Source organism: Coregonus lavaretus (genome assembly GCF_964263955.1).
Source record: "Coregonus lavaretus genome assembly, chromosome: 20".
Classification (NCBI taxonomy): domain Eukaryota; kingdom Metazoa; phylum Chordata; class Actinopteri; order Salmoniformes; family Salmonidae; genus Coregonus; species Coregonus lavaretus.
In genome coordinates, this window is record NC_140007.1 from 12,081,070 (window position 1) to 12,097,861 (window position 16,792).

A 16,792-nucleotide genomic window follows, 5' to 3' on the forward strand; every position below is an offset into this window, starting at 1 on the left:
TTTCATTCAGAATCCTCCCCTTCCAGGCTTGTGAAAATCATTTGCTTTTTCACTTGGGAAATGTCTCTTATGTTGTGTTGTCATGAGCCGGACAGTAGTAGATCACACTGTAACAAATGTTGCTTGAACGTTCACCATGAGAGAATTCTCTCGTTGTGGAGCTTTTCATCGTTTTCTCTTTCCTCACTAACACCTTCTCTTTTCTCCATTATCCTTTTCTCTCTTATGAGAGTGAAAAAAACTCTCCTCTCTCCTCCTCTGTCTGCGCCCATGACTTGAGAGCAAGCTTCATTGTACATTCATTCAGATGGTATTGTGGAAGGGAACCTTTCTCTAGCACAGAGTGACCTTTAGAGGCAGCAGCTCAGTGTAGCTGTGGCTGATCCAGCAGCCAGCCTTCTCCCATGCAGCCTGTAATGAAACATGAAAGGACATGAAAGAGAATAAGGGGAGGATGGGACAGTGACGGCAACACAGCCAGCACTGGGCATCCAGAGGACTGGGATGATGATACACTGTGAATCACACAAACACACACACACTTGCATACACACACATGCGCATACACATGCAGGCATGCATGAAAGCAGGTATGCATACAAGTGCAGATTTATACACACACACAAACACACACACCGACTGGCTCATCAGGCGTTGTAGCATACTTCCCTTTCATTATCAAATATGTCTGTCACTACCAAAGCCACCTTCACTTTATGTTGAGCTGAGAATACTTCACACCTAAATTGTCTTTTTCATCAACTCTCAAGCTACGATAAACCTTTTGGTGCAGCACAGAGATGTGGAATGCATAACAATGTTGTGTATTTTTTTAATGGGAGGTGATGTATTTGTACAATCTGATTTTAGATCAGTGATCATTCTTTGTCAGATAATGGTAATTTCTTAGATATGTTAGTGCGAGGAATAGACTGTGTTGGTGGTACTGGTAACAAAATACATATCAACTACTGTGAGAGTGGCCAGAGAATGGTCAGAGTATACTAGTATAGATACAAAAATAAATACTAAAATGGCGGTCATTGGTGGACTCCAGTCTCTAGCTTTGGAACCAGAACAGTAGGTGAGTCAGGGCAATGGCACCCTATTCCATACATAGTGTACTACTTTTCACCAGGGCACATAATGGTCAAAATAAGTGTTTTATACTTTATAGGGAATAGGGTGCCATTTTGGACGCAACCTATATGTGGCTGATTGACAGAGAAAATGTTTAATCGCTCTGCAGTCATTAAGTTGCTCAGGGGGAGGGCGCTGCAGGTGGGGGGAATTATGGGACGCAAAGAAAAACTGAATGAGTTCATCATCCAGGAAGTGTCTTGTCTGTCACAAAGGACTTCACAGCTGCCATCACAGGTGTCCTAACAATTACTCTGTCTCTCACTCACCTGTGTGTGTGTGTGTGTGTGTGTGTGCGTGTGCGTGCGCGCGTGGGTGGGTGCGTATGCGTGCATGCATGTCTTCAGTGATGTAGCCATCCTGACCTCCTTGGTGGTTGTCTGGACACTGGACACTGTGCTGTGGTAGTCCTAGAATACTTAGAAACCCTGCTCGCTTTCTTTTTGTAATAGTATTGGTGTGTAATTTTTTTACAATAGTATTGGTGCTAATATTGTAAGCAACATGTTGTTGCTGTCTGGGCCTCTGCATAACATTAACTACAGCAGTGAGAAACCTTTACTGTGTGTGTGCGCACGTATACATCTATGTGTGTGGGTGTGTGTGTGTGGGTGTGTGTGTGTGGGTGTGTGTGTTTGTGCCTGCGGGGATGACGGCAGTGGGGACAGAGAGGTCAGGGAATACCACAGAGATGATGAGGATTGGTAAAGGTAATTGGTTAGCTTATTTTCTGTATGTGGGTTAGGGCTAATACTAGTGCATGTGTCCACCCTATTCCCTATGTAGTGCACGACTAGACACATTAGGGCAGGGATACTCAAATAGAGATGTCACGATCGTCGTATACAGAGGAGGACCAAGGCGCAGCGTTGCAGGCAAACATACTCTTTATTAGAGACACGATCAAAAACAACAAAACGATAACGTGACAGTTCACGGTCTAACACAAACAGACTAGAAACAAGATCCCACAACATTTGTGGGCAAATAGCCTCTATAAATATGGTTCCCAATCAGAGACAACCAGCCACAGCTGACACTCGTTGCCTCTGATTGGGAACCACTCTGGCCAACACAGAAATACAACCTATAGAATATCCACACCCTGGCTCAACATATAGAGTCCCAGAGCCAGGGTGTGACAGTACCCCCCCCTAAAGGCGCGGACTGCGACCGCGCCTAACGTACACACACCAGGGGAGGGCTGGGTGGGCATTCCTCCTCGGAGGCGGTTCCGGCTCCGGGCTTGACCACCACCCTTCCACCATCCCCCCGTGGCGCCCCTGGTCCGGTCTGGCCCCGCTGGCTGGAGCTGGACCGGACATCGTAGAAGCGGACCGCTTTGGCTCCGGTGTGGAGCAGCTGACCGGTACCTTACCAGGCACCGGTGACCCAGGCACGGGTTGTGCTGGACTGACGACGCGCACCCCTGGCTTGGTGCGTGGAGCCGGAACGGGCCGGACCGGGCTGACGACTCGCACCCCTGGCTTGGTGCGTGGAGTAGGAACGGGCCGGACCGGGCTGACGATGCGCACCCCTGGCTTGGTGCGTGGAGTAGGAACGGGCCGGACCGGGCTGACGATGCGCACCCCTGGCTTGGTGCGTGGAGTAGGAACGGGCCGGACCGGGCTGACGATGCGCACCCCTGGCTTGGTGCGTGGAGTAGGAACGGGCCGGACCGGGCTGACGATGCGCACCCCTGGCTTGGTGCGTGGAGTAGGAACGGGCCGGACCGGGCTGGCGACGCACACCGTAGGCTTGGTGCGTGGAGCAGGGACAGGCCGGACCGGGCTGGCGACGCACACCGTAGGCTTGGTGCGTGGAGCAGGGACAGGCCGGACCGGGCTGGCGACGCACACCGTAGGCTTGGTGCGTGGAGCAGGGACAGGCCGGACCGGGCTGTGGAGACGGATAGGAGACCTGGAGTGAAAGCTGCCACAACCCGTCCTGGCTGAATGCCTACCTTCACACACTCTGTGTGAGGCATCAGCACAGGACGTACAGGGCTGTGTACCCGTACTGGCATAACAGCACGTGACACTGGCGCAGGATATCCGGGACCGAGGAGAGGCACTGGAGGCCACGAGGGCTGAGCCGGCACACTCCGTCCTGGCTGCATGCCCACCTTCGCACAACACGTGCGGGGTGCTCGCACAGGACGTACCGGACTATGCCGGACGACTCGTGGCACAGTGCGCAGCTCCGCATACCGCGGAACCTGCCCAGTCTCATGCTGCCATGCCTGAGTACGGGGAGTTGGCTCTGCTCTCCATCCAGGCTCCGCCAACCTGCCTTCTGGCCCCCAAAACCCGGTGGCCTCCTCTCCTAATCTCCCAATTCGCCCTGTGGCAGCCTCCTGCTGCCCAGTCGCCCATGCCGTGTGCCCCCGCCTAAAAAATTATTGGGGGTGCCTCTCGCCTGTCCGACCACGGCCCGGTTGACGCCACTTCTCCACTCCTGCCTGGGTCTCCCCCTTCATCGCCTTCCGGTACCGGACGGCCTCCTCCTTCGTAATCTGCCCCCAGCCGAGGAGGACATCCACCAGCGTTACCTCCTGCGTGTGTTCCTGGACACGCTGCTTGGTCCTGGTTTGGTGGGATCTTCTGTCACGATCGTCGTATACAGAGGAGGACCAAGGCGCAGCGTTGCAGGCAAACATACTCTTTATTAGAGACACGATCAAAAACAACAAAACGATAACGTGACAGTTCACGGTCTAACACAAACAGACTAGAAACAAGATCCCACAACATTTGTGGGCAAATAGCCTCTATAAATATGGCTCCCAATCAGAGACAACCAGCCACAGCTGACACTCGTTGCCTCTGATTGGGAACCACTCTGGCCAACACAGAAATACAACCTATAGAATATCCACACCCTGGCTCAACATATAGAGTCCCAGAGCCAGGGTGTGACAAGAGATACATACATATTCCTACTATTAGGATTGCTACTACAACGATTGGCCAGCGATTGCACTCACTTGGTTAAACCCAAATCTGAATCAGTCCCTGATTGCAGGGTAAAGAATGAAAACCAGCTGTGCTTCAGACCTTAGAGGAAAGAGGGGGGATCTCTCTCTCTCTCTGGTTCTCTCTTACAGATTAGAGTTGTCCTTCTCATAGCTTTTGCTGGTGAGAACTCAGTGATTCACCATGTCCAGATGCTCCTCACTGCTCTGTCTTCAATCTGTCCCTCCAATCTGTGTGTGTGTGTTCTCTGCTTGCTGGGCTGCAGGTGGGAGATGTATGACTCACATGGCCAGTGACTAACTCACACAGTGCACACACACACACGCGCACGCACACACACATGGATGACATGGATTATGGATTTGTAATGTGTGAGTGTGAGTGTGCATGTGCGTGTGTGTGTTCTGCTAGTTTTAGTCTGTGCCCCCTGTGTGTTAGTTCAGCTGTCTTTGTCACCTCTCCTAATTGGAGGAATTAGTGTCCTGTTGTATCGACTGATCAACAGCTACAGTGCTTCGGAAGGTATTCAAAATGGATTTAATTGTCATTTTTTGTCAACGATCTACAAAAAATACTCTATGTCAAAGTGGAAGGAAAATTCTAAAATGTTACAAGTATTAATGAAAAATATAAAACTAATATATCTTGATTAAATAAGTATTCAATGTACACTACCGGTCAAAGGTTTTTGGACAATTTTTACATTGTAGAAGACATCAAAACTATGAAATAACACATATGGAATCATGTAGTAAACAAAAAAGTTTTAAACAAATCAAAATATATTTTACATTTGAGATTCTTCAAATAGCCACCCTTTGCCTTGATGACAGCTTTGCACACTCTTGGTTACTACATGATTCCATATGTGTTATTTCATAGTTTTGATGTATTCACGATTATTCTACAATGTAGAAAATAGTAAAAAATTAAGAAAAACCCTTGAATGAGTAGGTGTTCAAAAACTTTTGACCAGTGCTGTACATGTATGTTAGATACACACTTGGCAGCAATTACAGCTGTGAGTCTTTTTGGGTAAGTCTCTAAGAATTTTGCAGATCTGGATTGTACAATATTTACACATCATTATTTTAAAAATTCTTCAAGCTGTCAAGTTGGTTGTTGATCATTGCTAGACAGACAATTTCATATCTTACCATAGATTTTCATGCCAATTTAAATCAAAACTGTAACTAGGCCACTCAGGAACATTCAATGTCATCTTGGTAAGCAACTCTAGTGTAGATTTGGCCTTGTATTTTAGGTTATTGTCCTGCTGAAAGGTGAATTTGTCTTCCAATGTCTGGTGGAAAGCAGATTGAACAAGGTTTTCCTCTAGGATTTTGCCTGTGCTTAGCCTAGCTTCATTCCATTTCCTTTTATCCTAAAACACTCCCTAGTCCTTGCCGATGGCAAACATACCCATAGCATGATGCAGCCACCACCATGCTTGAAATAGGAAGAGTGGTACTAAGTGATGTTGTGTTGGATTTGCCCCAAACATAATCCTTTGTATTCAGGACAAAAAGTAAATATCTTTGCCCCATTTTTGCAGTGTTACTTTAGTGCCTTGTTGCAAACAGGATGTTTAGGAATATTTATATTCTGTACGGGCTTCCTTCTTTTCACTCTGTCATTTAGGTTAGTATTGTGGAGTAACTACAATGTTGTTGATCCATCCTCAGTTTTCTTCTATCACAGACATTAAACTATGTAACTGTTGAAAAATGTATATTGGCCTCATGGTGAAATCCCTGAGCAGTTTCCTTCCTCTCCGGCAACTGATTTAGGAAGGAAGCCTTTATCTTTGTAGTGACTGTGTGTATTGATACAACATCCAAAGCCTAATGAATAACTTCACCATGCTCAAAAGGATATTCAGTGTCTGCTTTTTTATTTCTTTACCCACCTACCAATTGGAGCCCTTCTTTGCGAGGCGTTGGAAAACCTCCCTGATCTTTGTGTTTGAAAATGTGCTCGACTGAGGCACCTTACAGATAATTGTATGTGTGTGGTGCAAAGATGGGTTAGTCATACAAAAATCATGTTAAACACTATTATTGCACACAGAGTGAGTCCATGCAACTTCTTATGTGATTTGTTAAGGACATTTTTACTCCTGAACTTATTTAGGCTTGCCACTCCTCCCGAGTGGCGCAGTGGTCTAAGGCACTGCATCGCAGTGTTAGCTGTGCTACTAGAGATCCTGGTTCGAATCCAGGCTCTGTCATAGCCGGCCGCGACCGGGAGACCCATGGGGCGGCGCACAATTGGCCCAGCGTCGTCCAGGGTAGGGGAGGGAATGGCAAGCAGGGATGTAGCTCAGTTGGTAGAGCATGGTGTTTGCAATGCCAGGGTTGTGGGTTCGATTCCCACGGGGGGTATGAAAAAATATATTTAAAAAATGTATCTGGATAAGAGCGTCTGCTAAATGACTAAAATGTAAACATTTTATAACAAAGGGGTTAAAAACGTATTGACTCAAGACATTATAGCTTTTCATTAAAAAATAATAATAAAAAACACAAAATTCCACTTTGACTTTATGGGATATTGTGTGTAGATTAGTCACACATAATCTCCATTTAATCAATTTTAAATTCAGGCTGTAATACAACAAAATATGGAAAAAGTGAAGGGAGTTGAATACTTTCTGAAGGTGCTGTAATAATGTGTTAGCACCCTACACACACAAATACACACACACACACACATCCCAACACTGGAGAGAAGGAAGGAGAGATGGACTTTAGGTCGGTAGGTTTGTAGGTTAGAAATTAGAATTTGCCCTTAACCAATGGGGCAAGTTCAGATATTTCTTATTCCCCTGATGGTTAAGGTTGGGCTTGGAGGTAGGGTAATCTGATCCTAGATCTGTGGTTGAGGGCAACATCTGTCTCAAGTGTTTAAGAAACACTGGCAGTCTCTTTAATTTATTCATTCATTCATGTGGAGGGAGCAGTGCGTAGCGTTAGCGTGGCTTTCCATAATAGACTAATTTACAGCCACACCTTCTACGTACACACTGCAAACCTCATCAATCACAATGTTCTCCTAGCCAGAGCCATGCATACCTTACACTGCCACAGATCAAGATAAATCAGAGAGAGAACTAATGATCCTGTGTGTGTGTCTGTGTGTGTGTGTGTGTGTGTGTGTGTGTGTGTGTGTGTGTGTGTGTGTGTGTGTGTGTGTGTGTGTGTGTGTGTGTGTGTGTGTGTGTGTGTGTGTGTGTGTGTGTGTGTGTGTGTGTGTGTGTGTGTGTGTGTGCGTGTGTGTGTATGTTTGTTTGCTTATGTTTGTGTGTGAGTGGTGATATTCATTTGGGTGAGGGAAAGTTTCCCATCTGTCATGCTGGTGAATAGCAGTCTGGTTTAGACCAATCAGACAAATCAATTCATGCAGTCCACCAGACCAGGTGCATGCACGTCTAGCTCTCCAAATGAGTTCCTCAGAAATAGGCTGAAAATGGTTGTGTGAACCTTGAAAATGGCGTGTGTGTGCAGTAAAATGAATTGTGTCTATGTATGTAATAATTACCACTATGGATGACTAATCCATCTCACGTGTTAGTGTGTGTGCATGTTTGTGTGCTAATGTATGTGTGTGTGTACTATGTGTGTAATCCTGCTCTCTGGCATGTGTGTGTGTGTGGTGAAAGCACTAACAGAACCCCTGTCCCATGTATACATCCCTGTCACAGAGAGGCTGGAAATAGACTAGCAGGAAGGGTTGAACAGCTGTCTTAGTCATGGCTGGGCTTTTACATGGAAAGAAGGCTGACTGAGAGAAGAGCTTCAGTCCACAGAGAAAGAAATTGAGTGAAAGAGTGAGAGGGGGAGAGAGAGGGAGTGAGAGGGAGAGTGAGAAAGAGAGAGAGCGGGAAAGGGATTGAGGTAAGCAAAGCGAGAAAGACCTAGGGAAACAACAGGCTATGAGAGAGAGAGAGAGAGAGAGAGAGAGAGAGAGAGAGAGAGAGAGAGAGAGAGAGAGAGAGAGAGAGAGAGAGAGAGAGAGAGAGAGAGAGAGAGAGAGAGAGAGAGAGAGAGAGAGAGAGAGAGAGAGAGAGAGAAATAGAGGTAAAGAGAGAGAGAAAGAGAGGTAAAGAGAGAGAGAGAAATAGAGGTAAAGAGAGAGAGAGAGAAATAGAGATAAAGAGAGAGAGAGAAAGAGAGGTAAAGACAGAGCGAGAGAAAGAGAGGTAAAGAGAGGTAAAGAAAGAGAGAGAAATAGAGGTAACGAGAGCGAGAGAGAAAGAGAGGTAAAGACAGAGAGAGAGAGAGAGAGAGAGAGTTAAAGAGAGGTAAAGAGAGGTAAGGGCGTTAGGCAGAGAGACAGGCCTCAGCGGGCAGTAGATAATCAGGTCCATATTGGCAAACTAAGCAGAGCACTCCACTGTGTGTGTGTGTGTGTGTGTGTGTGTGTGTGTGTGTGTGTGTGTGTGTGTGTGTGTGTGTGTGTGTGTGTGTGTGTGTGTGTGTGTGTGGAGCTCACTGAACTGCCTCTGCTTACCGTAAGTACTAGCTTATTATTAGGCCTATTTCTCTCACTGTCCCAACAAAGAGAGTGGAAATTTCTCTCTCTCTCTCTGTCTCTCACATGACTGCGCAGACGGAGATAATTGTGTGCCATTTATGCTGCGTTCCGTTTGCCGAATGATTGACTTGGGGAAAGCTTATGAGTGCTTTGATATGCAAGATAAACGTTTGGGAGAGTACGAGAACAAAAATAAAGTGGCAGTGTTAGCCTCATGAATATCGATGATCTGCTTATCTTTTCTCGACACTTCTGATTGATGATTGATGTGGATGCATTGTAGAATGCCTAAAATGGGTTGTGGATTTTGGAACAGTAACTGCAGAATTCATATGGATTCATGTTGAATTCCAAGGGGTCTGGGGCCTTTAAACATTCTATATCCTAGTAACCATCTATATCCTAGTAACCATCCTATATCCTAACAGCCTTCTTATATATATTAAACATCCTATATCCTAATAAACATCCTATATCCTAATAAACATCCTATATCCTAATAAACATACTATATCCTAATAAACATACTATATCCTAATAAACCTCTATATCCTAATAAACATCCTATATCCTAATAAACATATATATCCTAATAACCATCCTATATCCTAATAAACATACTGTATCCTTATACCCATCCTATGTCTTTATATACAGTATATACTAAAACCATACTATATCCTTTTTATACTCATTCTAAACCCATCCTGTGCTTTAACCAATCCTGAACTCAGGATTCAGTGGTCCATAGGACTGAGCATGGATCGGTCAAACTGCGAGTGGTGGAGGGAGGGCCTGCATACTGCTGTTCTCAGGCAGTGACTCAGACTCACCCTCTTGGAGATGAGAGACCTACAGAAATAGACGCTGAGAGAGAGGTGCAGCAGCTTTCTCCTCTTAGATGTTAAGTCCCCTATATGGGTTCTGGACCGGTTCTCACTAACATTTTGGTTTACAAAGCGCTCGTAGGGTCCCGTGCCAGAAAGCCCCATCTGACTGCTCTCTGCTTCCACTCTCTCAGCGGAGCTGACTTGCAGTGTCAGGTTTCAGACCCCACATTTGAATAGGGAGTGACGTGTCATATTTTCTGACCTATCAAGACAAATAATCGATTTGCTCTTCCTCTGAACGAGGGAGCCCAAACAAATAATTTATTATCTCTTCCTCTGAGCGAGTGAGCCCAACTTGGGAGAAGGCAAACGAACGGTGACAGTCTAGCGAGTCCAACTGTTGTGGTTTCATCTCGCTGTGATATTCTCTGCTTGATTTAGAGCATAATAATATACTATATCATTTCATAGAATTGAAAGAAGACCACTCGCTATTGGTCACAGACGGACTAAATCATTTTTTGCTTAAAGCTGAAGTTGCAACGAGTCTGCACACATTTGATGGTGTCTCTGCGCCACTCAGTGGATGTTTAGGAGAAAATTCACTGTTGTCAGGTATATGAAATATTGCCAATAAATATGATCATATTTATTTTACAGTTATCAGAAAAAAAGAAATTGAATAGTAAGTCATTTATAATTGGATTGTTACTATATTTAGAAAGCATTTCAGTCATTTCAAGCCCTATTGCCCCACTTTTGTTGAATAGGGAAAAAATCATATATTTTCATATTTTCATAATGTTTGTAATATCTACTTGAGCTTGTGTCCTCAGCCATTTATAACTATTTTATTTACCTGAAAGCTGAGTTCCAGACCTTTCTAAAACAATGCAACATCACCAGTTATTGCTTTTGGCCATCTCATGAAATATTATTATGTTTGGGTGTGTCTATTTAGGCGGAAATCTACATTTTGCCCTATCATTCAACATTTTAATGGAGGGCCCATCATGCACTGGAGCACATCTCAGTTCCATCAATAACACAACATGCTGCCCTCCTCCTCCTCCTCCTCCTCATGCTCCTCCTCCTCCTCCTCCTCCTCCTCCTCCTCTCTTCTTTCTCCTCCTCCACCTCCTCCTCTTCTTTCTCCTCCTCCTCCTCCTCCTCCTACTCTTTCCCCCAATCTCCTCCTCCTCCTCCTCCTCCTCCTCCTCCTCCTCCTCCTCCTCCTCCTCCTCCTCCTCCTACTCTTTCCCCCATTCTCCTCCTCCTCCTCCTCCTCCTCTTCCCCCCATCCTCCTCCTCCTCATTCTCCTCATCCTCTCCCCTCTTACATCACCCATACAGAACCAACTGCCCACGCACTCAATAACCAAGCGCCTTGCCTTGCACGGCACAGCCCAGCTCCTAACTTATTCAACCAAAGTAACTCCAGCTATGTCATTTGTAGATGCCATGTAATATTTACAATGTTAGGAGGAAATTGCAAGACAGACAAGTTTGCTGTGTTGCACCGGCTGTGTATCAAATTAGTCATCATTCATTACGCAGTTCAAAACACATTGCAACTTCTCAACTCTCCGCTCTTAACTTTGTGTATTGCAATATTGATGGTGGTTTCCGTGCGTCACAGCTAACATCTCTCTCCAAGCATTATGTGGCTACGTAGAGAGTACTGTAGCGCATTGCTGCATAAAACCAGGGAGACATGAGAAAATCCATGTCACCTCACATTGCCTCGCTCCATCCGCACCCTCCTCCCTCCTCCCTCCTCCCAGTGGCCTCCATCATTCTTAAATGGAAGTTTGGAACCACCAAGACTCTTCCTAGAGCTGGCTGCCCGGCCAAACTGAGCAATCGGGGGAGAAGGGCCTTTGGTCAGGGAGGTGACCAAGAACCTGATGGTCACTCTGATAGAGCTCTAGAGTTCCTCTGTGGAGATAATAATAATAAATAATAATATAATAATATAATATATAATAAAATAATAATATAATAATAATATAATAATAGTGTATAATATAATAATTATAATATAATATAATATAATATAATATAATAATTCTCCCATCTCTGTGGAGATGGGAGAACCTTCCAGAAGGACAACCATCTCTGCAGCACTCCACCAATCAGGCCTTTATGGTAGAGTGGCCAGACGGAAGCCACTCCTCAGTAAAAGGCACATGACAGCCCGTTTGCCAAAAGGCACCTAAAGACTCTCAGACCATGAGAAACAAGATTATCTGGTCTGATGAAACCAAGATTGAACTCTTTGGCCTGAATGCCAAGCGTCACATCTGGAGGAAACCTGGCACCATCCCTACGGTGAAGCATTGTGGTGGCAGAATCATGCTGTGGGGATGTTTTTCAGCGGCAGGGACTGGGAGACTATTCAGGATCGAGGCAAAGATGAACGGAGCAAAGTACAGAGCGATCCTTGATGAAAACCTGCTCCAGAGTGCTCAGGACCGCAGACTGGGGGTGAAGGTTCACCTTCTAACAGGACAACAACCCTAAGCACACAGCCAAGACAGCGCAGGAGTGGCTTCAGGACAAGTCTCTGAACACTCTTTAGTGGCCCAGCCAGAGCCCGGACTTGAACCCGATCAAACATCTCTGGAGAGACCTGAAAATAGCTGTGCAGCGACGATCCCCATCCAACCTGACAGATCTTGAGAGGATCTGCAGAGAAGAATGGGAGAAACTCCCCAAATACAGGTGTGCCAAGCTTGTAGCGTCATACCCAAGAATACTCGAGGCTGTAATCGCTGCCAAAGGTGCTTCAAAAAAGTACTGAGTAATGGGTCTGAATATTTATGTAAATATAATATTTCCATTTTCATTTAAAACAAAATAGCAAAAATGTAAAGTAACCTGTTTTTGCTTTGTCATTATGGGCTATTGTTTGTAGATTGCCGGTAGATTGCTGGTGGTCCTCTGTAGCTCAGCTGGTAGAGCACGGCGCTTGTAACGCCAGGGTAGTGGGTTCGATCCCCGGGACCACCCATACACAAAAAAATGTATGCACGCATGACTGTAAATCGCTTTGGATAAAAGCGTCTGCTAAATGGCATATTATAGATTGATAAGGGAAAAAACTATTTAATCAATTTTAGAATAAGGCTGTAACCTAACAAAATGTGGAAAAAGTCAAGGGGTCTGAATGCTTTCCGAAGGCACTGTAGCTCTTACCTTATTGGATTCCATATGTGTAAGGCGCTATCTATGCAGGGGCCAGTTGGTGCTCCACAGAAGGATAAGGGAGTAGGGATAGAATTTGATGCATTAGATAAGAACTCTAAAGAGAGTGGCTGTTGCAGAATGGGTCGTTTTGTCGCTACTCCAGTGTGTGTGGAATTTCGGTCTGAAGGAACTAATGTCTTCTATCCAGCACAAAATTGTGCTCCTGGTGCTAAGTGCCCATCCGTAGTGTGTGTGTGCATGCCTGCGTATGTGTGTGTGTGCGTTCGTGCTTTCGTATGTGTGTGTGTGTGTGCACGCGTGCGTGCGTGCATGCTGACCCCATGTAGACAGTGGTTGTTGTTGTGCCATACAACCAGGCAGTAATGGAAGGTTTAGAGAGAGTGGACCCCTGGGACCCATAGAGCTAAGGAGAGAGAGCCTCCCTACTTCAGAGATTGGCGGGGACATGAAAGACATTTCACAGTCATACTGTATATTCTAAGACGACAAGCATGTGTAGGCCATAAAGACCTTGTAAATTAAAGATTCTATATGTAATTATATGGTATAAGCTTCCAGACTGGGTTGGGAATTGAACTACATTATTAGTACAGTACAGCCTGTAGTAGGTTATCTATCTTTGGCAGGACAGGAATAACACATTACGTGTCCCACAGAGAGTTGTTAGCGAATCAAGATGGAGCGATGCAGCGCGACCCACGCGATTGGTTGAGATTGGTATTTTCCTGGCACATTCCACCTCTGCCCGCGAAACCCTGGATCTAAATAGGTCAGTCAGCAAGGCAGGTGTCCCCAGGGCCTCGCTGTGATGGAGAGCACAGGAGCCGCTGAGCAACTGATGCGATCAGAGCCGGAATGGTGGAGCTGGGTAATGCTGTGCTACAATAAGACTGAGCCGTAATAGAGTTGCAGTTGCCTACTCCACTCTCTCAGTCTCTCTCTCTGTGGGATTGTGTTTGTGTTCATATCATAGCCAAACACATTGATCTGCCCCCACACTGTTAGCCCCCCTATGCTCACTGAGTGAGTCATGAGCTGTTCAATGTCGGAATAGAAGGGCCACAGTCTTGTATTTTCATCAGGCACACGTGAAGAGGACCCCTCCAATTCATTCTGACTCATCACCATACTGTCAAAACGTTCAATGACTCAGAACAGCCATGTCTTCTGTTACTCCCTCTATCACACCACTCTTTCTACACTCTTTCTTTCGACGCCTCCCTCCCTCCGTCACTGCCTCTCTTATCCTCCTTGCTCCCTTGCTTTTGTCTGTCTCTCAACAAGAGAGAGAGGTGTGTGATGTTGGGTTTTGTCACGGAAAGACAGAGCATTGATTCACACCTTCTACTCATCGTTGTATTCCTCTGGAGGGGAACCAAGTTCTCTTCTTCCCTCTTCTGTGCTCTCAGTCATTATATGATCTAATGTGTCAGACACCAGTCACCTTGGACTTTGAGGGAGAAACACCTCCAGTGAAAAGTGTGTTTTAACTCTATTTTACTTGTGCTTGTAGATTTATTCATAGTCATTCACACAGGCAGATTAGATCAATAATTTCATGCAAATGTTTGTTTTTCACTCATTCAATACAGTAGCTGCACAGATTGTTTAATCTTGGTCACTTAAGGTTATTTGGGATGCCAGGTGATTTGTAGATCAGTGATGCTGCACAGCGCCCTCTCGGACGAGCTGTTAACCTCTCTCTGTTAGTCTTCTGTGATTGGCTGAGAGAGTAGGGGAACTGTGGGATATGTATGTATATGTGTCAGTGAGTAGGCTGTCTCTCTGCAGGAGATATTCCACTACAACCCCACCTCCATACAGCTTAATGTACAGCCCTGGGCGGGTGGGGGGTGACAGTTTATTTTAGCTCCAGTTGACAGCACTCAACCCCCCCTGTAGGAAGCAGCCGCACAATCGCAGGGAGAGATTCGCTAGAGAGCCATCCCGCTCTCTAGCATGCTTCTGTTTAATTTGCCTCTGTCTTTAGAAAGATTACAAACACAGGTGTGTGTGTGTCCCTTTGTAACAACATCTGTCAAGAATATATCTGCATAGGCTGCTCTATGTGTTTCTGCAGAGGGGTGGAAATCCAACAACACTCAGGCTTTTCATACAGGACAGTTCTATGATGGAATGGCCGGTAGCCACCTATCTGCCAATCATCTGTCAGGTCCTATATCCCAAGATGTCTATCTCACTCACTGTCAGCCTCAGCACCTCCTCCCTTCTCCCTGTCACTACACTGTACATGCAACATCATCCTACGGTTTACTCCATTGTTTCCCATACATTATGAAAGAATACCTGCGTCTGAAATGGCAACCTATTTTCTATAAAGTGCACTACTTTTAAGCAGCTCCCTATTGGCCCTGGTCAAAAGTAGTGCACTGTGTAGGCCAGGGAGCAGGGTGCCATTTCAGACTATTTCTCCCCACTGACTCACTCCACATAAAACACTGCATGAGTGTGTGTCATTCGTGCATTTTGCTGTCAGCAGGAGGAAAAGAAATGGCCCGTGTCATTGTCACTTTGTTTGGCTAGAACACCAAGAGGTTGTGAGCTGGAAACGAGCATCAGTGATTAAATGAGCTTATTGGTTTTGTTGTGGCAGAGACATGCGGAAATGCGATGCGGCGGAACACTCTTCTAACCTGGTGCTCCATGACAACATAGACAGGAGGTCAGATCATGTACAGGGCTTAATCAGTGGAGTGCTCATATTTCCTCCACTACCCTAGTGTGTGTGTGTGTGTGTGTGTGTGTGTGTGTGTGTGTGTGTGTGTGTGTGTGTGTGTGTGTGTGTGTGTGTGTGTGTGTGTGTGTGTGTGTGTGTGTGTGTGTGTGTGTGTGTGTGTGTGTTTGTGCCTGCCCATGAGCATACATGCTTCATTATCCTGCTCTACAGAGGGACTTAGCTACTTAGTGATCACTGATGGTAATACTATTATTTAGATGTCCCCACATAATGTTTGTCCACAGCAGGCATACTGACCTTTTTAGCAGAATGTTGGACAGAGAGAGAGAGAGAGAGAGAGAGAGAGAGAGAGAAGAGAGAGAGAGAGAGAGAGAGAGAGAGAGAGAGAGAGAGAGAGAGAGAGAGAGAGAGAGAGAGCGAGCGAGAGAGAGAGAGAGAGAGAGAGAGAGAGAGAATTTCGCATGAAGATCTCCTCTACAAACTTATTGAAACTGGTGTTTGGGGAAAGATGTGATACTATGTGAGGGAGCAGAGAGACAGACTCAAGGGGTGGAGAGGGAGAGAGAGCATTCAGATTGCCCTATACTTATCTCCCCTCTCTTTCTTTCTAATAGATGAGTCCCATGTGGGCTGCGCCACTGTGTTTCTTTTTGCAGGAGTGTGTTGTGTTGTGTGGATGCTGTTGGGTCTGCCCCTGAGACCAGGGCCTGCCTTTCTGCTCCATTACATCCCAACCCCTCTGGGTGTTCCAGCTCTTTATCGCTTCCCTCTCTCTGTCTTCATCATTTTATTAGCCGCTTTCTTTCTGCCGGACAACGGTACGGAACTGCTCTCCCTTTCCCACAGACTATCCACACTGACTCGATGCCCATCCATGCTGCTGTTAAAATGATTATTGATTCAATTCCTTCCACTGCTGTTTATTGATTAACATTATTATGTATCTATTTATCCTGCTACTGGTTAATATTAACATTAGTATATTACTGTAAGTATTTAGATATTCCTGCTACCAGTCACTTTTTAGCCCTGTTTACATGTATATCCTACTACTAGTCACTTTTTATGTTTAAACCCACCTCCACCCAGCCAGGTCACCCATGATACAAGTCAGTATTCGACATCCATCCATGTCTGAGGACGTCGGGAGATTACATAACAAACGGCCACTAGGGGCAACAGTGAGTGCTGTTACCTTTAAGTAGGTTTCGGTTTTGCTAGGGCGTTGTGGGTGTAAGCATCTGCCTCTGATTCCAAAGGTTGCAAGTTCAAATCCAGCAATAGAAAGTTGTTTTTTTTATTTTGTTTTAAGCCTATCACAAACCTTAACCCTTACCTTAACCATTTGAAGTTAATACCTAACCTTAAGATTTTGGAGTTAATGCCTGAACTTAACCCTAACC